Below are 26,671 nucleotides of genomic sequence, written 5' to 3' on the forward strand. Positions count from 1 at the left end.
CTCCCCTCCACGGCGACGGAGGAGAACCTGCTGGAGTTGGTGGAGCACGGGATGATCGCGCACAAGTCGTGGAGGTTGCCGGCGGAAGGCGAGACCAAGCCGGCGCCCCGGGAGGGGGAGCGCGTCTTGCTCCTCAGCCACGTGTACCGAGGTTTTTCTCTGCCTCCACACCCCTTCTTCAAAGGTATCATGAACCACTTCGGGGCGCAGCTCCACCATTTTCCTCCCAATGCCATAGCTCATCTCTCTGCCTTCGTTGTATTGTGCGAGTGTTTCATTGGCTGTTCTCCCCATTGGGGGCTTTTCAAACATATCTTCTCTGCTAGATCCCAGACCATCAAACGGCTTAGCCAGTCGGATGACAAAACCCACCTTCTCCAGCTTTGCGGAGGCTTAGGCTTCCAAAAGAAGAGTAAAAGTAGCTATCCTGCTCTGCAGTTGAGTGAATCTGTTAGGAACTGGCAGTCGACATGGTTCTACTGCCAGGATGTTGCTTGCCCGAATGCTACCACTGGACTCCCTCCTTTTAGCTTAGACCGACCGGCTCCTCCTAGGCAGCTCGCGCTCACGAAGGTGGAAAAAATCGAGATCCAGCCTCTGGTCGACGCGCTTGTAGAGGTCGTCCGAAAGGGAGTCACTGGCATAGATTTGCTGGAGGTTTTCCTGGGTCGGCGTATCCAGCCTCTGCAAGCTCGACACCACGCCATGTGGCATTACACAGGGCCTGAGGACTCCACTCGGACCAACGTCGAGTGCGTGACCGGGGAGATGGTGGCGTCGTGGGTCCTCAACATCACCGGCGCCTGCGAAAACCCTAGAGGAGCTCGGCGAGTGAAGGCCTTCCGGGCGGACAACCCTCCTCCAAACGCAGTGAGTACAACTTGTCGAGTGCACACAACTGTCTTAGATTTATTGCTTTCTTGAATCACTGTCTGACGTCTGATGTCGTCGACTGTAGCTTGTGCAGGAGTGGACTAACTGGTTTTCTCCCGTCTCGAACGGGAATCCGGCCGAGGAGGAGGAAGGCAGCCAGGAGGGTAGCGTGGAGAGCAGCGAGTACGTCTCCGACAGCGGGGAGACGGACGAGGAGTCCGCAGAAGAAGAAGAGGCAGATGAGGAGCAGAACTATCCGCCTCCGCCGCCAGAGCCTCGGACTAAGCGCCGTCATGAACCGGTGGCTCCTTCACCTCCTCCAGCGTCCTCGAGTGCGCCGCCAGCTCCTCCGGCTGGCCCTGTGGTACCGAGTGCTTCGCCAGTCGTTCCCGTGGCTCCGAGCGTTCGGAGCACAAAGAGGACCAGGGACTCTGCTGCTGAGCCCGCGGGCCAACCCTCCAAAGCAGCAAAACCGAGTGGATCTAAGCCTCGGAAGGCCTTACCGCGGATGAGGGTCACGGTTCCCGTCACCTCAACGTAAGTGCATTGTCCTTCTATCTTCCTTCAGTATTTGATTGAACTCCTTCTTATTGGTTGAATGTATTTTACTCGACAGAGTTGCCACCTCTGCCAGCTCTCCGACACGCCAGGGGGATGATCCCATGGACATGGACAACGTTGCCACATCCCAGCCAGGTGCGTCGTAGTGACTCCGAAAGCCTACATTATTGCGTCACCAATTCTGTCTTTGGTCTTGCCTTTTTCCTGTGGTCTCACGCCGTTCGGTCTGGTTTCTCTCAGGGGTGATTTTTGTGGAGGACGACAACCAGGGGAAGTCTGAGCAAGCTGTGGTGCCTGTCCTTGAGGCTGTTCCGCCGGTTACTACTCTCGCCATGGACGCGCCGCCGACTGAGGTGATGCCGTCGACTGAAACGGCGCTGATCGCCGCTGAACCGACTGGAGCGGGCCTTGGGATGCCCAAGGAGCCTCCTACGATGCCAGGCCCATCGACTGTCGAGTACAAAGTCCAGCGCCTCCCAGAAGATCAGGTGGGAGTTGCCAAGGGGGTCGTGGTGCAGGCGGAGCTGATGGCGGGAGAGGCCAAGAAGGTGTACGACTCCATCACGTCCTTGTACAAGCGAAGCTTGGAACTGCGGGACGATATCCGAGTAAGTGGGCTAGTAAGTATTTACTTTCCTCTTGTAACCCAGTGGGTGTGCTCGGATATTGTATGATTTTTTGCAATGGGTTCACTCTTAGTGAACCTAGTGGGTGTAGTCCCCGAGACTTCTGTCGAGTGCTTGCACCGGCAGTTGTCTTTATACACATTTTCTTTGACTTGATCAGATCAAAAATTAATCTGTTCGAATGCTAACAGTTGGGGCACTCGGAGTGCACCTACTGGATGAGTCCCCGAGAGTAATTTTACTCAGGTCGGGTAGTAGTAGCCTCATAGGCTTAGGTGCTGTCATGTAGCTCAATAGGGCGGACCTGTTTGAGTTTCATGCCAGTGGGGTCACTCTTAGTGAACCCACTGGGTGTAGTCCCGGAGACCGTTGTCGACTGCTTGCGTTGGCAGGGGTCTGAAGAACTTAGACTTTTTATTGCTGAATTTGTCTGAACCGTCTCTTGGTGCTGACTTGCAGAAAACTTGCGAGATGGGGACAACGTACGAGACTCTGAGGGCTGAAAAGGTTCAGTTTGCTGGAGAGCTGGATGCAGCAATGGTTGCAATGGCTGGTATGAAGGATGTTTTGGTGGAACGAGAAAAGTCCTTGGGGCAGGCCCGTGAGGCAAACAAGGCTTTGACTGCTGAGGTGGAAAAAATGGGGAAACAAAGGACGGAGCTGATGGGGCAGATGAAAGTGCTGAACAGGCGGTGCATAGCACAGGAAAATTACGTCAGTGATTGGGCCCGGAAGATGATAGCGCTTCTCGGTGGTAAGTCTTGTTTTTCCGAGTGCTTGTGGACTGTGCATTTCATTCTGTGCTGACTGTTTGCTCGTCCTGTCTTTGCAGATTTTTGCGTGGACGCTGAGGTTGAAGCAGCTGACGTTGAGCGGTCGATGCTTGAGAACATTCCACTCGGCGAGGACGCTAATCGAGATCTGCTCCAAGCGCACATTCGCCTGGGCAAAGTTGGACCTTTCATCGGCCGACTGAGAGAAGTCGTCGGCCGAATCGACAAGGAACTTTGGCCTGAAGACGAGTCTCAGCACGAGATGGAAGGCTTGATGACTCGGCTGAAGGAGGTCCCGAACCGAGTGCAGTCATGGAAGAAGTCCGCGGCTCGCTGTGGTGCGGACGTCGCTCTGTCTCTGGTCCGAGTGCATTGCAAGGAGGTGCGCGAAGAGAAGCTGAAGGCGTTGCAGGTCGCCAACATGAAAAGGCTTTGATTCGAAGACTTCATGGAGACCTTTCTTGAAAGCGCCACCCGCATCGCCGACGGGATCGACCTCGACACATTCGTAGAGCCTGCCAGTCCCAGCTCCAGTTCTGACGACGCTTGCGAAAACTTTTACCTCGGTATGCCGAGTGTTGGTTGTAATAAACTTTGGCCACTGCTGTTGGCCATCACATTCTTGGTTCGGTGTGGATAAGCATGATCTACACCGAGCCAACTATCCTTAGGTGAACTTTGAATTTGAATCGAACCTTTTACTCTTCTTTTGCCAAAGAGTTGTTCATACGATTTTGCCTCGTGTTTTGTTTGGCGTTTCTTGGTGAAGCCTATGGCAAACATGCGGAGCATGTAATTGTCAGTTGTCTTGACATCTGCATGAGCCTCACTGAGGGTCTGCTGAGTCTCCGAGTGGATCTGTAGGATACACTCGAAGGCAATAGATTACTTAGACGATTCATGATTGCGGCTAAGTCTTCGAGTGCGACTGTCAGGTCATACTCGGAGCGAGTTGTTACTCATGTAATTGTCAGTGGTCTTGACATCTACATGAGCCTCACTGAGGGTCTGTTGAGTCCCCAAGTGTATCTATAGGATACAGTCGAAGCCATTTGAGTACTTAGGCGATTCGTGATCGCGACTAAGTCTTCGAGTGCGACTGTAAGGTCGTACTCGAAGCGAGTTGTTACTCATGTAATTGTCAGTGGTCTTGACATCTACATGAGCCTCAATGAGGTTCTGATACTCATGTAATTGTCAGTGGTCTTGACATCCACATGAGCCTCAATGAGGGTCTGCTACTCATGCAATTGTCAGTGGTCTTGACATCCACATGAGCCTCAATGAGGGTCTGCTACTCATGCAATTGTCAGTGGTCTTGACATCCACATGAGCCTCAATGAGGGTCTGCTGAGTCCCCGAGTGTATCTGTAGGATACAATCGAAGGAAGCTCTCTATTTAAGCGATTCTTGATCGCAGTTAAGTCGTCGAGTGCAACGGTTAGTGCACGCTCGGAGAAAATTTGTACTTAGGCGATTCTTGATCGCATCTAAGTCCCTGAGTGCGACGTGAAGTGCACACTCGGAGAAAGTTAATACTTAGGCGATTCTTGATCGCAGCTAAGTCCCGAGTGCGACGTGAAGTGCACACTCGGAGATAGTTTGTACTTAGGCGATTCTTGATCGCAGCTAAGTCCCCGAGTGCGACCTTTAGTGCACACTTGGAGAAAGTTAGTACTTAGGCGATTCTTGATCGCAGCTAAGTCCCCGAGTGCGACGTTTAGTGCACACTCGGAGAAAGTTAGTACTTAGGCGATTCTTGATCGCAGCTAAGTCCCCGAGTGCGACGTTTAGTGCACACTCGGAGAAAGTTAGTACTTAGGCGATTCTTGATCGCAGCTAAGTCCCCGAGTGCGATGTTTAGTGCACACTCGGAGAAAGTTAGTACTTAGGCGATTCTTGATCGCAGCTAAGTCCCTGAGTGCGATGTTTAGTGCACACTCGGAGAAAGTTAGTACTTAGGCGATTCTTGATCGCAGCTAAGTCCCCGAGTGCGACGTTTAGTGCACACTCAGAGAAAGTTAGTACTTTGGCGATTCTTGATCGCAGCTAAGTTTTTTTTGAGACCGGAGTCTGCGACCGCGGAAGAATTTTGAATCTGCAAAAACTCAATCTACTTTGTATTATTTCACCAATACTTGTTCTTTACATAGCTTCAGTCGACGGTCACGTGTAGAAGCGCTTCAGGAGATCTCCGTTCCATGCTCGCGGCTCGTCTGTTTCCCTGTCGATGTTGTAGAGTCTGTATGCTCCGCTGTTCAGCATATTGGAGATGATGAAGGGTCCTTCCCAGGCGGGAGCCAACTTGTGAGGTCTTTGCTGATCCACTCGGAGCACCAGGTCGCCTGCTTGGAATGTACGACTCCTGACGTGTCGCGCGTGAAAACGCCACAGATCTTGCTGATAAATGGTTGAGCGAGTCAGTGCCATCTCGCGCTCCTCCTCTAGAAGGTCCACTCCGTCTTGCCTTGCTTGTTCTGCTTCAGCTTCGGAGAAGAGTTCGACTCGTGGAGCATTGTGGAGCAAGTCACTCGGAAGGACCGCTTCTGCTCCGTAAATGAGGAAGAACGGTGATCACCATGTAGATCTATTCGGGGTTGTGCGGAGACCCCAAAGCACTGAAGGTAGCTCAGTGACCCATGCGCCAGCGGCATGTCCCACCTCACGCAGGAGTCGGGGCTTCAAACCTTGCAGAATAAGTCCATTCGCCCGCTCTGCTTGTCCGTTTGTTTGAGGATGCGCCACAGATGCAAAATCCACTCGGATACCTTGGCTTGCACAGAAACCTTTGAATCTGTCCGAGTCAAAGTTTGTCCCGTTGTCCGTGATTATGCTGTGAGGTACCCCGAATCTGGAGATGATGTCCCTGACAAACTTGATGGCTGTTAGGGCGTCGAGCTTCTTGATGGGCTTGGCTTCAATCCATTTTGTGAACTTGTCGACTGCCACCAACAGATGTGTGTATCCCCCTTGGCCTGTCCTGAATGGACCGACTGTATCTAATCCCCATACTGCAAACGGCCAAACAAGAGAGATTTCTTTCAACGCAGATGTTGGCTTGTGGGACTTGTTGGAGTAGAACTGACAGCCTTCACATCGGTCGACCATATCTTTAGCCATTTCGTTCGCCTGCAGCCAGAAGAAGCCAGCTCTGAATGCTTTGGCGATGATTTCTCTTGAAGAGGCGTGATGACCGCAGGTTCCCGAGTGAATTTCTTCCAGGATTAACTGTCCCTCCTCTGGGGAGATGCATCGTTGAAGAACGCCTGAAACGCTTTCCTTGTACAACTGACCATCAATGACAGTGAACGACTTTGACCTGCGGACGATCTGCCTGGCTTGGACTTTGTCTTCTGGTAATTCCTGCCTCTGGATGTATGCAATGATCGACACAGTCCAATCGGGGATGACAACAAGAATCTCCATGATCAGATCAACCACAGCAGGTACGTCGACTTCAGTCGGATCTGTCAAGCTCTATGGTTGTACTGGTTCCTCTGTGAAAGGATCTTCTTTAACTGAGGGAAGGTGGAGGTGCTCGAGGCGGACGTCACTCGGGACTGGTCTCCGAGTGGATCCTAGTTTTGCCAACTCATCAGCTGCTTGGTTCTTCAGTCGCGGAACATGGTGGAGTTCTAGACCTTCAAACTTCTTCTCGAGCTTCCTCACTGCATTGCAGTATGTGATCATGGTGGGGTTCCTGACGTCCCACTCTTTCATCACTTGATTAACCACCAAATCCGAATCGCCATAGACCATCAGGCGACGGACGCCGAGTGCGATGGCCATGCGCAGTCCATAAAGGAGAGCTTCACACTCTGCCTCATTGTTGGAGGAATCAAAGTGTATCTGGAGCACATACTTGAGTTTCTCGCCCTTTGGCGATACGATCACAACGCCAGCGCCGGAGCCATTCAACATCTTGGACCCATCGAAGAACATTGTCCAATGAGCCGAGTAGATGTGGGTCGGTTGCTGTTATTCTACCCATTCTGCTATGAAGTCAGCCAGAGCTTGAGACCTTATAGCTTTCTTGGTCTCAAACTTGATATCGCAGTACAACATCTCCATTGCCCACTTCGCCACTTGGCCCGATGCGTCCCGATTGTGGAGGATTTCCGACAACGGAGCATCAGAAATGACAGACACCGAGTGGTCTTGGAAATAATGAGCCACCTTCTTCGCAGTCATGTAAATCCCGTAGATAAGTTTTTGATAGTGGGGATACCTCTGCTTGGAAGGAGTCAGGACTTCGGAGACGTAATACACTGGCCGCTGAACTTTGTATGCTTTGCCTTCTTCTTCTCATTTGTTTGTAAGAACAGTGCTGACGACTTGATTTGTAGCCGCGATGTACAGAAGAAGACAGAAGAAGGGTCTCTTTACTGAGCGGAGCAGTAAGAACTGGCTGGGTGGAAAGTAGGACTTTGAGGTCGTCGAATGCAACTTGGGCTTCATCTGTCCACTCGAAAGTATCTGATTTCTTCATGAGTCGGTACAGAGGAAGTGCTTTCTCGCCGAGTCGACTGATAAACCTGCTCAAAGCTGCTAGGCAACATGTGAGCCGTTGAACATCGTGTATTCTGACCGGCCGCTCCATTCGGACGATGGTCCCGATCTTTTCGGGGTTGACATCGATCCCTCGTTCAGAAACGAAGAAACCGAGTAACTTTCCGCTGGGAACGCCGAATGAACACTTGGCGGGGTTGAGCTTGATATCGTACCTACGAAGGTTGGTGAATGTTTCTGCCAAGTCAGTCAGCAGGTCGGAACCTTTGCATGACTTGACTACGATATCATCCATATACGCCTCCACATTCCTACCAATCTGGTCGAGGAGGCATTTTTGGATCATGCGCATAAAGGTAGCTCCTGCATTCTTCAAACCGAATGGCATAGTGATGTAGCAGAAGCACCCGAATGGGGTGATGAAGGCTGTTTTTAATTCATCGGGGCCATACAGACGAATCTGATGATAGCCCGAGTAGGCATCAAGAAATGACAAACGCTCGCAACCCGCAGTCGAATCGACAATTTGATCGATGCGGGGGAGCGGAAAATGGTCTTTCGGGCAGACCTTATTGAGATTCTAGAAGTCGATGCACATTCGGAGCGACTTGTCCTTCTTGGGCACCATGACAACTTTGGCGAGCCACTCGGAGTGGTGTACCTCGCGAATGAAGTTGGCTACCAAAATCTTGGCCACTTCTTCTCCGATTGCCTTCCTCTTGTGCGCGGCGGACCGACGCAGGCGTTCTCGGACAGGCCGAGCGGTGGGATCCACATGCAGTCGATGCTCAACCAACTCCCTGGGTACACCTGGCATGTCAGAGGGCTTCCATGCGAAGATGTCCCAGTTCTCACGGAGGAATTGGGTGAGCTCGGCTTCCTATTTAGGATCGAGGGTGGTGGAGATGTTCGTCGGGGCAGCGGTGTCGTCCGTCGGGTGGATGCTGACCTTCTTCGTCTCTCCCGCCGACTGGAATGCAGACTCCGAAGCTGGCTTCTTTGCATGCATCAAGTCAGCGGGGTCGACTGTTTTCTTGTACTCGTCAAGCTCGAGGACAGCCATCTGCTGATCAGCGATCCTTGACCCCTGGTGCAGACACTCTTCGGCCCACTGTCGATTGCCTGTGATAGTGATCACGCCTTTCGTGCCTGGCATCTTTAGCTTCAGGTACGCGTAACATGGATGGGCCATGAAACGTGCATACGTTGGGCGGCCTAGAATTGCGTGGTACGCGCTCTAGAAGTCCACCACCTCGAACGTCAGCTTTTCCTTGCGGAAGTTCTTGTCGGAGCCGAAAACGACGTCCAACGCGATCTGGCCGAGTGACTTGGCCTTTCATCCAGGGACGACTCCATGGAACTGCATGCTGCTCTCGCTGAGTTTAGACATCGGAATGCCCATCCCCTTGAGAGTGTCGGCGTACATGATGTTCAAGCCACTGCCACCGTCCATGAGGACTTTGCGCAGTCGGACTCCTTCCACCACCGGGTCGACGACCAGAGCCTGTCTCCCTGGGGTGGGTACATGTGCCGGATGATCCGACTGGTCAAAGGTGATCGCAGTCTGAGACCATTTGAGGAACTTGGGGTTGGTAGGGGTGGCCATGTTCACCTCCCTATTCACCAGCTTCTGTCGACTCTTGCTCTCAACGTCAGCAAAAATCATCAGTGTTGCATGGACTTGGGGGAACGGATCCTCCTCATCCTGTTCATTGTCCTTTTCACTCGGTTGCCCTTCACCGAACCCCTGGATCAGGAGGCGACATTGTCGAGTGGTATGCTTCGGATATATGGCGTTGCCCTCTTCATACATCTTCGTATGAATCGGACATGGCTGGTCCAGGATGGGGTTATTGAACTGCTTCTTCTTGGGGGTGAACTGAGCCTTCCCTTTGCCCTTGAACTTGGCGTTGGTAATAGCTGCATCTTCTGCCTGCAGAGTGGATGGAGCTTTCTGCTTCTGCTTCTGAGTGTTACTCCCATCTCCATCGGCGACTGTTTTGTGCTTGCCGCTTCGTATGCGGTCCTCTTCTTCACCATTTGCATAGCATGCCGCTATCTCCACCATCTTGCTCATGGAGATGTCGCCTGTTCGGCCGAACTTCAGGTACAGATCCCTGTACCGCACGCCTGCCTTGAAGGCGCAGACTGCTTGGTGCTCTGTGACGTTCTCCACCGTGTGGTAGAGGGTCGTGCAACGCTGAATGAAATCACGCAGGGGCTCATTCTGCTTCTGGACACAATGCTGGAGCTCCACGAGGCCAGCATGGCGCTTGCACGTCCCTTCGAAGGTCCTGATGAACACTCGGGCCAGATCTGCCCAGCTGTAGATGCTTGAGGGGGCCAATTGGTTCAGCCACGCTCGCGCCGAGCCATCGAGCATTAGAGGGAGGTGCTTCATGGCGACGTGGTCGTCTCCTCCTCCGATCTGGACTGTCACTCGGTAATCATCCAGCCACGTTTCTGGCTTGGACTCTCGTGTAAACTTGCTGATCCCGGTCGCCAATCGGAAGTTGGGAGGGATGTCAGCCGAATGAATGGCTCGACTGAAACACTCGAGACCAGAAACGACGGTCCTGCTTCCACTCGGACGGTCAATATCGTAACCATCGCGGTGGGCTCGGCCCCTGTCGACCCTCCGTTGGGCGATATGCCCCCTCGTGTCAGGCCTTGGGTCGTAAGTGGCACCGACTGAACGCCGATCATCATGATGTCGGGGCCCGTAGGGCCCACCCCTCGGAGGGGTGTGTGAACGGCGACGATCTTCGGGATTCATGGAACGGCTGCCTCCCCTGGGTCGCTGATGAGAACCAGGGCTGTGAACTGACCGATGTGTGTTCGCATGAACAGAACTATTGTGGATCCTATTGTGCGACTGGGAGACCGCCGAATTTTGCTGCTGCGCCGTGTGCAGCAGGGCGCGGATTTTCTCGATCCCCCTGCCAGCCTCTGAATCAGTCGGCTGAAGGGAATCGGCTATCTTGGCAGCAACAACCAAGTTGAGGATGGGATGGGTGTGCGGAACAACTCCACGTTGCTCCGCCGAGTGTGTCGACTGGCAGAACGGCGAGGTGGACGGCGAGCGCCGGATGTTTTGCCGATCTCATGCTCGTTCCGGCCAGCTTGGCGGGGGCTTTCATGGGAGTTGGCCATGTGTACTTCTGCTGCAGGCCCGCGACCCAAGTACTCGGAAGGAAACTCAGTCGGAACTGAGTCCTAGCGCTGGGACGGCGGGGAAACCACAACCAACTCTAGGACCGCCACTTGCGAAGACGCGTTCTGGCACGTCTGGGCGTGTTGCACCCAACGCTGGAGCCGCGGACGGCGGGACCGCTTGTTGCGGCGCGCGACGGCGGTGTAGGTCGACACCATAGCCGACTGCTGGAGAAGAAGAATGCCGCGGGCGCTGGCACGGAAGTGCGTAGCTCCACGACGGGGAAGCGCCTCGACGTCGAGAGGGGCGTCCCGAAGCCATGCCGAATTGTCGACGGTGAAGGAGAGAGCGACGAAGAGGATCTCGTGACCCATGCTCGAATCTCCACCGGACGACATGACGAAAAGATGTAGTCGCAAACTCGCCGGAAGTCGCTTAGACGCCTGCCCCACGGTGGGCGCCAACTGCCGTGGGTATAAGTCTGACAGTAGATGTGTAGGGTACGAAAGGATGGGCAGAGCCTTAGCTACGGCGAGGTTGTATGAGTTCAGGCCCCTCTGCGGTGGAGGTAATATCCCTACGTCTCAGTGCTCTGGGAGCTTGTTGTCGAGTGGAATATGGAATACAGTGAATTGCTCACCCCTGCACCAGTGGGGGAGGGCGGCTTATATAGAGTACGCTGCCCTCCACAACGGTTCGGTGCACACGGGTGGAGTAGTGGCGAATAAATGCCTACGTTACAGGTAACGTATGTCTTAAATGCTAATAAAGGCACATGGAAATGTACGACCGTTTCCCTCCAGGGGGGTTACGATGCACAGAGTGGAATCCAGTCGGTTAGTTTGATATACTCCGAATGCTCACCTCCGACTGGATGGTGGAGGATCCGTTACCGACTGGATGATGGGAAGTCCTTAGTTCAGTCGGAACTGACTAAGGGCCTTGTCCCTTATGAGGGGTAGTCCTTGGGTAGGACCTACAGGGCAGGCCTATGACCCTACCCTAGGACTATAACCCCATCAGCACCGGTAAGAATTCACAATCGAATGGGAACACCACGAATTAATGGAGATGCATGAGAATGAAGAGATCATGATCCACCTAACAGAAAACTTGAACAAGGCACCGGATAATCGAGAGACAAACGAAGAGACAAGAATTGAGGAGAATTGAGGATGAAAGCTGAAAGCTGAGAACGAAAAAAATCTTCTGAAATGATGGCCTTCGGAGGATCGAGAATGAAAACAATTCAGAAAAGCACCGGATAGCCAGAAAGGGATACTCATGATTGGAAATAATGAGAGGATAACACGAAGCTGAGATGACAATCTTCACAAGAACGGAGCAAGATTTACGAGGAACACTCCTTCGAATTTGCAAGCTGAGAATGATGACGAGAACAACACCAAGGATAATGAGACACTCCAGAATAAAGAAGAATGCAAGTTTGAGCCAAATATGAGAATTAACTCAAATAGATCTTGAAGAAGGGATATGACTGATGAAATTCATACTTACGTCATAGTTGAAAAGATATAGAGATCTCTGGAAAAATAGAAGAGACATATAAGATCCTGGGAAAACCCTGTGGGTTATGGGCCCACTCAAAGAAACCACCGTTGACAAGATTGCTTAGAAGAGGGATATTGCACCGTTATGAAGAGAACTAGATGAGGTTGAGCACCTTGAAATAATTAAAGATCTGAAACAAGAAACTCTGAGGCAACTTCAACACAGCGGATAGAAAGGAGATGAATGAATAAGAGGATTGGCTGATAAGAATCTTCAACATGGGAAAGAATTTACAAGGATGAAAAGGATATGATGAGCACGGACAACTGAATTAAATTCATCGAAAAGGAACAAAATAAAGAAATGATGAACTCGACTCCTGAGAATATTCGCAATGAATCACCGGCTACAAAAAGGAAGAAGAGATAGCGGAAGCATCACTGAATAAGAAGGCACTTGGATGAAATCCACACATTGAAGAAAAGGGCGGGAGGGCGGGGAAAAACAAAGACAACTTGGGACAGATGAGATGAACTCCAGATGGAATAAGAGAATGATCTTGCAAAATTATAGAGGATAGAATACACTTGAAGAGAAGCACACCAGTTGAAAAAGAATTAACAAGACGACTCCGGTTGACAAGAATTAATAAGACAAATGATTTGAGCAAAAGAATTTGCATTCTCACATGAAAATATGAGAACACCTCTTAGGAAAGATCTGAAACCACCACTTGACATCGAAGCAACTCGAATTACCATATTCCAACAAAACAAAGGGTGAGGCTTATGAAACAAGCCAGAACAAACTCATGAGAAAGATTTCGTTCGATATTTTCATGGACAGGATCGCACGGGCTCGATTTTATAGTAGCCATCAAGTGCAAGGTAGTGCACCCGACATACGAAGCGTCCCCGAGTCGTAGCAAGCTACAAGGACTCTTTAAGACACAACGTGTACCTCTGTAAGTCGACCGTGAACAAACGAATCCACTAGATGTCGAACCCCAACCTAACATCATGCATTTGTTGGAAGATTGTCCTATAAGCAACTACTTGAATTCCCACCTATGAATTCCCGAAATATCTGGTCATGCAATCTGGTACACGGATACAAGGAGTATTAATCACACAACTCCTATACTAACCCGTCACCTGTATCACATCCGTCAACACACGACCAGAATCTCGGACCTTCATCTACTACAGACCCTCGTGATCACTATGATACAAAGTATGGCAGTACTCCCGAACAATCTGCACCAGTACTGGGGACATCGGGGTTATCTCGCCACTACTAGTATTGAAGCAATTACGAACATCCTTCGTCCTGAGATACTAAGAAATCTGAATGATAACGATGTGCTCAAGAATCCCCTGGAGCTCAACTCCCCTGAAACATAAAGCAGATAGGAGGCACCAAGACACAATTCCGTCACATCGGCATCATATAGATTCCAAAAATATCCCCGTGATCCTAAATTTTTTTTTAAGTGAGAAGAGGAGTTGAATTAAATTATTACGTCAAGATTCCTCACCAGAGCATAGAAGAGGACAAAAAAGAATCCTACTCTCCGATATATAACTAGACTCAAAGCAGTTTTTACTAGACTCGACTCGGCCAAGTTCGATCAATCAAGGGGGCTCCTAGGTCGGTACTGCTCTGATACCAACTTGTCACGCCCAAGATGTGACCCTATCCTCAATTTGGCACGAGGGCCTCGTCAGAGATAGCAGCGCATCTCGTCGTGTCGCAAGAATGGATATTGTTACAAGTACATGTACTGAAAAGAAGAGATATATAAAGAGTTGGCTTACACTCGCCACAAGCTACATCAGAGTCACATCAGTACATTTCATAATCATCAAGAGTAAGAGTAGGGTCCGACTACGGACGAAAACAAACGAGAAAATAAGAACGACGTCCATCCTTGCTATCCCAGGCTGCCGGCCTGGAACCCATCCTAGATCGATGAAGAAGAAGAAGAAGAAGCAACTCCAAATGAACAATCAACGCGCTCGCGTCAAGTAACCTTTACCTGTACCTGCAACTGGTGTGGTAGTAATCTATGAGCCACAGGGGACTTAGCAATCTAATTTCCAAAGGTATCAAGACTAGCAAAGCTTAATGGGTGAGGTAAGGTTAAGTGGTGAGGTTGCAGCAGCGGATAAGCATATATTTGGTGGCTAAACTTACGAGTACAAGTAATGGTATCTAGGGAAATGGTCATCTTGCCTGAGATCCCGCTTGGAAGGAGAATGCCTCCGTGAAGTAGACGAACCGATGTAGTCGAACGGGTCCTCACAACTGACACACTGCGGAACTCTATCGAGACGAAGCAAACCGGAAACACAAATCAACACACGGGATTCACCACACGATGCACAACACAAATGATGCATGAGCAGCTGTATACATGCAAGTCACGACATGGCAAATCACACAAACAACACTACGCATTAAGTGAAGTTCAATATGCAACGAGTTGCATATTCACGAAACTCCACGTTTATTTATTTAGTTCTATCCCGATTAGGTACACAGCAATATTATATGTGGATACACATGGCAAGAGGTGAAGCGTAATTAAACTACCTATCTAGGCATTTTAAATGAGGTCGGAAATGACATATAGCATCTCCGAGACAACCTCACATGTTAATTTACAATTCTGTCCAGATCTGAATTAACACATTTAATTAGTTGTTAAACAGAAAAACAAACAGGTTCACGTGATTCTACGCATCATTTCAAGCAATCTACACATAAAGAACATCTCCAACGGAGCTACGGTTCAAAAGATACAAGCACCGCAAGATATGATGGCATGAATGCAATATGTATGCAACGATGGTCACGAGCACTTCAAAACACACAACCAACAAGAGAATATGAAACTACACAAGATTCTAAGCAAGTTTCATGTACGACACGATCAAAACGGAGCTACGGTTCAAAAACTACGAGCAAAACAAGATATCGCTACAAACTGTCAAAAATCAGCCACATGGCACTTTCTACGCCCCACAACTACGGCTACACAACTCCGATAAACTCAAGCAAGGCATGACACGAAAGAGGGAAAGAAGCACTACTACAAACAACTAACAAAAACTAGCATGGCATCATGGATCACTAGGGAAAGAAGACACAAAATTGCTTCCCACACACTATTTCAGACTTAGTGAAAATAGCAGTTTTTGAAGCTGCAGTTTTCCATCTGAAGCTATATTGACAGCAGAAAAACCTATAGCTACAGGACTCCAAATGGCATGAAAATTTACAGCATTCTAGAGAAACACAAGGGCTACAACTAAATCCATTGCACCAACCTCAAAAGAGCTACAGATCAAAAGATACAAGCAAGATAAGACAGCAACAAAATATAACAGATTCCAGCACCTCCAAATCAGCACTATTTCTAGCAACTTGAGAGCAATCAAACCACACCTAAACATGCATTTCTATTGCAACCAAAAATACCAAGGGCTAGACAAAACATCCAAGAACAACTCTCTAGTTGACAACTCCTTCAAATGAAGCACGGAATAAATCCTACGAATTAAACAAAAGGGCATCACGACAATATATCGCGCGAACTAACTTACTCAAAAGCTAAAACTAATTGCACAGAAAAATCCCATGGATTTTTCTACCCCGGGAAAATATAAAATATGTGGGTTGCAACACAAAATAATGCCACACAAAAAAATGCGAGAAAATAACCTATATGCGGGAAAATAAATTAGCGGCAATTCCCCACACGCAAAAATACAAATGACCGCTCTAAAATACATGCAAAGATGATTCCTAAAACATGGACATTTATACTGCGGCATCCGGGCTATCCGAACACGCGCAAAACTACGCGAAATCCATATCTAAAACGTTCCGATCCGATGCACGGTTTAGAAACTACACGCGTTTTAAAATCTAGCAATTTTTGTGGAATTAATAAATCTTTGGAAAATCCTAAAATATGCTAACGGGCGTCATTCGTTCATGGGCCTAACAGTGGGCGCAGTTTAGCATATCCCTGTCTGGGCGTGGAATAGGGAGCAGGGGCAAGGGAGGCTCACCTTGGGCCAAAGGCCTCTTGGGCTGGCTCGAACTGGGCCGTTGGGCGGCAGAGGAATCCTGGAGGAGGAGGCCGAGCGGGGCAGCCTAGCTGGGCCGGATCGGTCAGCCTGGCTGCGGGGCCCAGGCGGGAGGAGGAGCTCCCCTCGCTTGGCTCGATCCCGAGCCATCAGGCGGCGGCGCAAGCTCGCCTGACATCACGCGACGACGGGGCTGCTCTCCAGCAATGGAAACGAGGGGGCGCGCCGGGGACTGGCGCAAGATGGCGGCCCGATCTGGCGGCGCAGAAGGCGCTGGCGCAGGTGGCGGCCGACAGGAAGGAGCACGGGCTCCGGCGGGATGCGGCGGCTCCGGCTGCCGGATGCGGCACGGGCGGCTCCGGGGCGCACGCGGCCCGTTCCGGTGGGGCTGGCCGGCGGCGTGGGGCGCGGGGCTGCTCGGGCAGGGGAGGCGCGAGCTACTCTTGCCGGTAGTGGGCTGCTCGGGGAGAGGCTCGGGAGGAGCTCCATGGGAGGAGCTGCGGGAGACTGTGGTCGCCTGGACATGTCCGATTTGACCACGGACATGTCCGGTAGGTGGGGATTTGGATGAACCGGAGCCATTAGATGTAAATTCAATCGCCAGATTTGGTCAGAGGGGTTGGGCTGCGGGATTTAGAAGGGTGAGGGCTAGCAGGTGGAGTTTTTGAGGGGGGTGGCTGCAAAATGACTAGGGGAAACCCTAGGGAAGTGAGGGGGCTCTCTCTAGGGGGGTCTTACTTATATAGAGTTGGTCTCTGGTGGGGTGGACCTCGTCCGTCCGATCGCGATCCGATGACCACGAACGGAGGAAGTGACTAGGTGGAACTAGTGGGTTGTGTAGAGCGGTTATCCGGAGACGAGAAGGAAAACGGGTGGCGCGGCAACGCGATTTAAAACATCGGGACACGTCCGACGATAGACCGAATACGGTGCCGCTATGGTCGACCGTTCGGGTACCAGACGGACTCCGATCGTGACGAAATTCGACAGGCGGCCTAGCTATAACTAATCTCGACCGCATGCCAAGTTTCACCTCGATCAGAGAAAGTTTTCAACACACTTTCAAAACAGGGTTTTGACGATGCCGCACGCGCGTGCGTGTGCGGTCGGGCTCAGAACGGTCAACAACGAGAACCGGCAACTAACAACGGATGCGAGTTTTGAAAACTGGCGGCAATAGAGATGCCGATGCAATGCAGATGATGTGCATGATGCGATGATGATGCAACAAATAAAAATAGACACACGACGAAAACGGAAAGAGAGGGGAATCTTCTGGAACATCGACATCGGGCTGTCACAACCAAGGAGTTAGAAAACCAACAATACATAGGACAAACTCGATATAAATATGTGCATATAGATATGAAATTGTATTTCATGCACACTTTAGCCAAATTATGACAAGGTGGAGTTTCCCCTATATACCGGGTCACGGAAAGAACGCATGCAAAATAAACTATATGTATATAGTAAATATGCATGCTCGAGGCATTCAAAAATCAAATCAACACGTAGTTGATAAGACACCAAAAGACAAGGTATCAAGTGAAAATAAAATACCAGATAAAAAATTATCACTTGAAGGATACCAATTAAAAGATACATCAAAGAATGATATCCATTGACACATGCCAGACAAAAGGAAACAAGATACCAATTGAAGGAAAACAAACACGAGGTATCTAGTTTCCAAAAGAGCTAGGTTCCAAACAAACCAAACCCTATACAAATTTTCATGATGGCACAAAGCATCATAAAGAGCAAGACTTGCCTCCCATCAACACACACTTGATGGGGATCAAAAGATTTTATGATAGACGTATAAAGAGCGTGTTCCAAAGAAAATAGGATAGCTCCCCCAAGGGATGTGCATTATATAGAGTTTCCATTTGAATACAAAATGCACAAGATGGTATCATCACTTTCTCTATATCTGTAGAAACACAAGACACGTTCAAACCAAATCACAAGAAGTAAGGAAGATAAACGATACATAAAATCCAATGTAAAGATGATTAGCAATTTCTACCACATGAAGGGAATACCAATTGTCAAAGGACAAGAAGTATTTGGAAACAATTCCCATTGATCGATTTCAAAAATATCCAACATCATATTTACTCCTAAAATGCAAGCAAATGACACTTGTAGAGCTAACATGACACCTAGGAACAAGATAATTTACAATATCAACACTAAGTGGCAATACCTCAAATATACACATTTTCTAGGGTTGTAATATGCACATAGCATATTACTCCCCCATAATGTGATAACCCAACATTTATTAGCAAGTGAAAAATGAAAACCAACAAGAGATAATTAATGGACCATTTAGAATTTGAATTTCTCATGAGTAGGACATACCACATAGAGACTAGATAAACTTGTAATATCAATACTAAGTGGTATTACTCATGTATACATATTTATAGGATTGTGAGGTGCGCAGAGCACATCACTTCCCCCACAACGGGATAATCTATTAATCCCTCAAAAGAGCCAACAAAGATACAAAGAGGATGCAAAAAGGCTCAACACAAGACTCGCATATACATGATGTGCAAACCAATACATACATACTTGATTACTCTACATAAGCAAGTTGGAAGCACAACGTATACAAACACATGCACGGTACAAAACCACAACATGCAAAGGGGCAAGTAACTAACTATGTAAACAGTTTAAGTACAAGTTACTGAAAGGAGGTACATTGGATATAAGATAGAAATTCAATAATATAAATGACTTGGCTTGAGATAATGTGAATGATGAAGATCCCTTAATTCTTCATGATGTATCCAAGTCTCCATTGTCCTCCAATATCACCTATTGATCAAGTTTGAGCTTATTGGTCCCCAACCATGTTGGGTCATAAGAGGTTAGTCACAATAGGCTTGGCTACCCATATGGTTCTTTTCTTGACACCACTTTGAGTACCAACAAACATGACAAACACATTGCCAATATTATCCTTCCCAAGAGAATAGATATCATCAATAATGATTGGTTTGGATAAATTACCTCTCGTGCAAGAAGAAGCGAAGTGACCCTTCTCACGACATAAGTAGCAACATCTACCCTTTACTTTCTTCCCAATTGATTTCTCAACTTGAGGAGTGTTGGCTTGAGTCTTCTTGGGGAGAGGCCTTTCTACAACTTGTGGTTGAGTATGTCTTTGAACTTGTGGCCGCTTCCCTTGTTGCTTGTGTTGGAAATATGCCCTAGAGGCAATAATAAATTGGTTATTATTATATTTCTTTGTTCATGATAATCGTTTAATATCCATGCTATAATTGTATTGATTGGAAACACAATACTTGTGTGGATACATAGACAAAACACTGTCCCTAGTAAGCCTCTAGTTGACTAGCTCATTGATCAAAGATGGTCAAGGTTTCCTGACCATAGGCAAGTGTTGTTACTTGATAACAGGATCACATCATTAGGAGAATCATGTGATGGACAAGACCCAAACTATGAACGTAGCATATTGATCGTGTCGTTTTATTGCTATAGTTTTCTGCGTGTCAAGTATTTGTTCCTATGACCATGAGATCATATAACTCACTGGCACCGGAGGAATACCTTGTATGTATAAAACGTCACAACGTAACTGGGTGGCTATAAAGATGCTCTACAGGTATCTCCGAAGGTGTCCGTTGAGTTAGTATGGATCAAGACTGGGATTTGTCACTCCATGTGACGGAGAGGTATCTCGGGGCCCACTCAGTAATACAACATCACACAAGCCTTGCAAGCAATGTGACTTAGTGTAAGTTGCGGGATCTTGTATTACGGAACAAGTAAAGAGACTTGCCGGTAAACGAGATTGGAATAGGTATGCGGATATTGACGATCGAATCTCGGGCAAGTAACATACCGAAGGACAAAGGGAATGACATACGTGATTATATGAATCCATGGCACCGAGGTTCAAACGATAAGATCTTCATAGAATATGTAGGATCCAATATGGGCATCCAGGTCCCGCTGTTGGATATTGACCGAGGAGTCACTCGGGTCATGTCTACATAGTTCTCAAACCCGCAGGGTCTGCACACTTAAGGTTCGACGTTGTTTTATGCGTATTTGAGTTATATGGTTGGTTATCGAATGTTGTTCGGAATCTCGGATGAGATCACAGACGTCACGAGGGTTTCCGGAATGGTCCGGAAACGAAGATTGATATATAGGATGACCTCATTTGATTACCGGAAAGTTTTCGGCATTACCGGGAATGTACCGGGTGTGACGAATGGGTTCCGGATGTTCACCGGGGGGGGAGGGAGCCCACCCGGGGGAAGGGTGCCGCACCAGCCCTTAGTGGGCTGGTGGGACAGCCCAAGAGGCCCGATGCACAGGAGAAGAAAAAATCAAAGGAAAAGGAAAAAAAGGGGGAAGTGGGAAGGTAGAGAAGGACTCCACCTTCCAATCCTAGTTGGACTAGCATTGGAGGAGGAGGACTCCTCCCCCCTTCGGCCGACCCCTTGGGGCTCTCTTGAGACTCAAGGCAGGTCCCTTCCCCTCCCTCCTATATATACTGAGGTATTAGGGCTAATTTGAGACAACTTTGCCACGACAGTCCGACCACATACCTCCACGGTTTTTCCTCTAGATCGTATTTCTACGGAGCTCGGGCGGAGCCCTGCTGAGATAGATCACCACGAACCTATGGAGCGCCGTCACGCTGCCGGAGAATTCATCTACCTCTCTGTCTCTCTTGCTGGATCAAGAAGGCCGAGATCATCGTCGAGCTGTACGTGTGCTGGACGCGGAGGTGCCATCCGTTCGGCACTAGATCGGAGTGGATCGTGGGACGGATCGCGGGACGGTTCGTGGGACGGTTCGCGGGGCAGATCGAGGGACGTGAGGACATTCCACTACATCAACCGCGTTTCTTAACGCTTCCTCCTGTGCGATCTACAAGGGTACGTAGATCCAAATCTCCTCTCGTAGATGGATATCACCATGATAGGTCTTCGTGCGCGTAGGAAATTTTTTTGTTTCCGATGCGATGTTCCCCAACAGCTTGTGACTTTGGGGCTTCTTCATGGGCAAGATCTAACATGGTGCCCTTCAATTTTACCCTTGAAGCAAACAATATTGGCCGAATTCTTGACTTGTTCTTGTCCCCTCTTCTTTAAGCTTTTAGACTTCTTATTCTTGTTGGAATTGAATCCAAGTCCACCTTTCTCATTTGGGGATTTTTGCCCACATAAGGTATTGTTGAGTGTGTACATCCCTTCATGACTCATTTCCAAGTCTTTATTTAAGGAAGTGACTTGGGCCTTGAGCTCTTCGATTTCCTCTACATGGTTAGTATCAACACAAATGCTAGAGGAAGTATAAGCATCATTATTAGAGCAACAAGGCAAGGAAAGTAATTCATCATAGGATGTGGCAAAATTATGAGTAGAGGAATTACGAGGACTAGCACATGGCAATATAGCATTTTGACTAGAAGTAGTGCGAATGTCCACATGAGCCTCACTTGATGTTACCTTGGTAGTAATAGACTCATGAGCTAATTTTAGCACATTATGGGATACTAGAAGATCCTCATGAGAGCTTGTGAGTATTATCACTTTTAGTTCTAAAATCATTAGCCACCTCAAGAGCTCTATCATGAGATTCCTTTAATCTAGATAATTCTAGAGAAAAGGTCTCCTCAAGAGATTCCTTGATGGTTTGTTCATTTTCAAGAGCTTGGGATAGCTCCGCGATCTCATTAGCGTAATCACGCTCATGACCTTCCATTCTCTCAATGGTGATCTCATGCTCCTCGAGATGAGCTTCCAACTCCTCAATATATTTCTTGCCCTCAGTGGGAATAAACATGATTTCCATGAAGTTGGAACAAGCAAGTTTATTCTTATAAATAGATTTAAAATCATTTCACCCTAAATTTTTAAGGATGCAATATCATCACTCTGTTCATCTTTATTCTCGTCCTCATTATCATCAACATCATCATCATGAGGTATATTGGGATTCAAAGTAGGAGATACCTTTGAAGCCTTAGCCATAAGGCAAAAGTGAGAAACAATAGATGATGATGTGGGATCCCTTGAAACATCATTTAAGGCCACATCTTGTTCCAAGGAGTGATGGATTTCCTCTACATTGTTAGCACAACAACTCAAGGAAATATATACATTTTTATCATGGCAACAAGATATAGAAAGCATATCATCATGAGATTTAGTCAAGCAGTTTTTACATGATATGCACGGACTATCAACACAAGCATGTAAAACATTTAGAGTTCTCAAAGTGTTAACGCCCAAAGATGAAGCATTGCAATAATATAGGGATGAAGGATTATCAACAATAAGCCCAGTATCATCATTGCAATGATATCAACTACTCACCATATCATTACCTTGTGGCAATCCACATGTAGGTGAAGTAGATGAAGTTGAGAAAACCACACAACCGAAGGTGGAGGGAGAACAATCATCCCTACAAATCTTGGACACACCATATTTATCTTGAAGCTTTGTCCACAACTCATGAGCATCCCGGAATGGCATGAGTTGAAATATAACTACATTGCTCAAAGCATCAAAAAGCACATTAGAAGCTTGAGCATTGAGATAAGAGTTTTTCTCATCCTCTAAAGATATATTTTGAGAAACCTTTGGAGGATAAAAACCCATATCTACAATTCGCTCCAAATTTGGGTCCATGACCCTAAAGATATTGAGCATGCGAATTACCCAAACATCAAAATTTGTGCCATTGAAACTAAGAGTGTGAGAGAATCCTAATCCCCTAGTCGACATCCTTACTCTCTAGGTGGTTAAACCTAATAAAGAGAGACCTAGCTCTGATGCCAATTGAAAGGACGTGGATGTGGCCTAGAGGGGGAGTGAATAGGCGCTTTAAAATAATTACGGTTTAGGTTTGAAGAAATGCGGAATAAAACTAACGTTTAATTTGTGAAGCACAAAACCTAAAACAACTAGGCTCAACTATGTGCACCAATGACTTATGCTAAGCAAGACAAACAACTAAGTGATAGCAAGATATATGACAAGAAACAATATGACTATCACAAAGTAAAGTGCATAAGTAAAGGGTTCGGGTAAGAGATAACCGAGGCACGCGGAGACGATGATGTATCTCGAAGTTCACACCCTTGCGGATGCTAATCTCTGTTGGAGAGGTGTGGAGGCACAATTCTCCCCAAGATGCCACTAAGGACACCGTAATCTCCTCACGCCCTCGCACAATGCAAGATGTCGTGATTCCACTAAGGGACCCTTGAGGGCGGTCACCGAACCCGTACAAACAAGGTTGGGGCAATCTCCACAACTTAATTGGAGGCTCCCAACAACACCATGAAGCTTCACCACAATGGCATATGGCTTCGAGGTGACCACAAATGCTCGGGAAAATCTCCACAACTTAATTGGAGACCCCGACGCTTGCCCGGAGCTTTACACCACAATGATTGAGCTCCGAGGCACCACCAAGCTTCTAGGGGTAATAAGTACCCAAAGGTAATAAGATTTTAAACTTATCACTTCCACGTATCACCGTGGAGAACTCAAACCGATGCACCAAATGCAATGGCAAGGGCACACGGAGTGCCCAAGTCCTTCTCTCCCAAATCCGACCAAAGCAAATAATGCTAGGTAGGAAAATGAGAGGAAGAACGAAGAACTCCAAGATCTAGACCCAAGGGGTTCCCCTCACTTAGAGGAGAAAGTGATTGGTGGAAATGTGGATCTAGATCTCCTCTCTCTTTTCCCTCAAGAACTAGCAAGAATCATTGGAGGGATTGAGAGTTAGTAAGCTCGAAGAAGGACAACAATGGGGGAAGAACACGAGCTAAAGAGATAAGGTTCAACAGGGAAAAAGACCCCCTTTTATAGGTGGGAAAAAATCCAACCGTTATGCTTCACAGCCTGCACACAGCGGTACTACCGCTCGGTAGGTTCACCAACCATGCTGAGGCCAAAAAGGATGCGCAAATAAAGTCCGACGGAGCGTTACTACCGCTCCTGGACCGGTACTACCGCTAGGGAGCGGAAGTAAAAAATTACTACCGTTCCTAGAGCGGTACTACCGCTCGGGAGCGGTATTAAAAAATTACTACCGCTCCGGGGGCGGTACTACCACTCCTGGAACGGTACTACCGCTCTAGGAGCGGTAGTACCGTTGGCACGAGGAGTGGTACTACCGCTGGGTATTGAAACTGCTCTAACTGTCGCATACGAACTCCGAATCGAGCAAACTCAAGCTTGTTGAATTCACAATGACAAGATCTATCCAACAACGACATAAAATCTTAAGAACATGTAGTTAGAAAATGCCAATGATATAGAGAAGTGAGACCTCTATGAATGAAGAACCGGCAAAAACTTCCAACATCGAAAACATCATAGAAGATGCATATGGACTCCGTTTTCGATGAACTCGAGCTTGTCATGAAGATGACCATAAGCTCTAAAACTCACAAAGAGAAACACCAAACAAGAACCAAGAAATATGATGCAAGGATGCAAATGGTTTAATCTCTCAATGCACGATACGATCAAGCTACTCACTTGAGAACCCCCCTTGACAGTACGAAAATCTATCCTAAAATAGAAAACCTATCAAGGGCAAACCTATACCTTGCACCTAGTCCTCTTGATCTAGATGCTGATGATCTTCGCTTCCTCAAGATGGACCACCTTTCTTGATTGCCTTGGTTTTACGAAGACTAGTTGATTGCTCCCCCATACTCACTATGGGTGAGCCACTCTTCAGCACATCTTCACAAGTCAATTGCCACCACAATGGACGGCAAGCTTCAAGCATGGTATCTTCGTGATGCTCCACTTGAACTTGCACACCGCAATCTTGATGACGATCACCACTTGATGTCATCCTCCATAGGTTGAATGAGATCTTCCTCTTGACGCAAACCCATGGAGACACACCTAACCCCACATAGAACTCTCACAAGGACCATGGGTTAGTACACAAAAGTGTTATGGACAATGCTTACCATACCATGGGATCACTTGATCCCTCTTGGTACATGTTGCACACTTTGTGTGTTCGTCGTCTTGATTTACTCTTTGCTTAGTCTCTATCAACCTTGTGTCTTTATGACCAATCTTTGGACAATACCTTGAATACCACCTTGGTCATCATATAAACTCCTTGACACCAACAGATGGACTTCAAAAAGTCTCTATGGACAAATCCTTCGAATATAACTTAAGGCAACCATTAGTCCATAGGGATTGTCATCAATTACCAAAACCACATATGGGGAAATATGCTCTAACAATTATTTTCTCACCTTCACTGACTATTTGAGTAGGTATGCTTATATATACTTGATGAAGCACAAGTATGAAACGTTTGAAAAGTTCAAACAATTTTAGAGTGATGTTGAAAATCATCGTAACAAGAAGATCAAGTTCCTACGATCTGATCGCTGAGTTACAAGTTTGGTGCTCAGTTAAGACGATGTGGAATTGTTTCAAAGTTGACACCGCCTGGAACACCATAGCGCAATGGTGTGTCCGAACGTCGCAATCGTACTTTATTAGATATGGTGCATTCTATGATGTCTCTTACCGATTTGCCGTTATCATTTTGGGGCTATGTATTGGAGACAGTTGCATTCACTTTAAATAGGGCACCATCAAAATCCGTTGAGATGACACCATGTGAGCTGTGGTATGGCAAGAAGCCAAAGTTGTCGTTTCCTAAAGTTTGGGGATGTGATGCTTATGTCAAAAAGCTTCAGCCTAAAAAGATGGAACCCAAAGCGGAAAAGTACGTCTTCATAGGTTACCCAAAAGAGACAGTTGGGTATACCTTGTATCTCAGATCTGAGGGCAAAGTGTTTATCGCTAAGAACAGAGCTTTTCTTGAGAAAGAATTTCTCTTGAAAGAATTGAGTGGGAGGAAGATAGAGCTTGATGAGGTTTTGGAACCTCTACTTCAACAAGGTGGTGGCGCAGGGCAGAAAGAAATTTCTGTCATGGCAACACCAGTTGAAGAGGAAGCTAATGATGGTGACCATGAAGCTTCAGATCAAGTTTCTATCAGACCATGCAGGTTGACAAGAGTACGTACGGCTCCTGAGTAGTACGGGGATCCTGTCTTGTCAATCATGTTGTTGGACAACAATGAGCCTGCGAATTATGGAGAAGCAATGGTGGGCCCAGATTCCAACAGATGGTTAGAAGCCATGAAATCCAACATAGGATCTATGTATGAAAACAAAGTATGGACTTTGGAAGTATTACCTGAAGGTCGAAAGGCTATTCAGAACAAATGGATCTTTAATAAGAAGACGGGCGCAGACGGTAATGTGACTGTTTATAAAGCTTGACTGGTGGCAAAGGGTTTTTCACAAGTTCAAGGAGTTGACTACGATGAGACATTCTCACCCATAGCGATGCTTAAGTCCGTCTGAATCATGTTAGCAATAGCTGCATTTTTCGATTATGAAATCTGACAGATGGATGTCAAAACGGCGTTCCTTAACGGGTTTCTTAAGGAAGAATTGTATATGATTCAACCCGAAGGTTTTGTCGATCCAGA

This window comes from Hordeum vulgare, chromosome 2H, assembly GCF_904849725.1.
Source record: "Hordeum vulgare subsp. vulgare chromosome 2H, MorexV3_pseudomolecules_assembly, whole genome shotgun sequence".
Classification (NCBI taxonomy): domain Eukaryota; kingdom Viridiplantae; phylum Streptophyta; class Magnoliopsida; order Poales; family Poaceae; genus Hordeum; species Hordeum vulgare.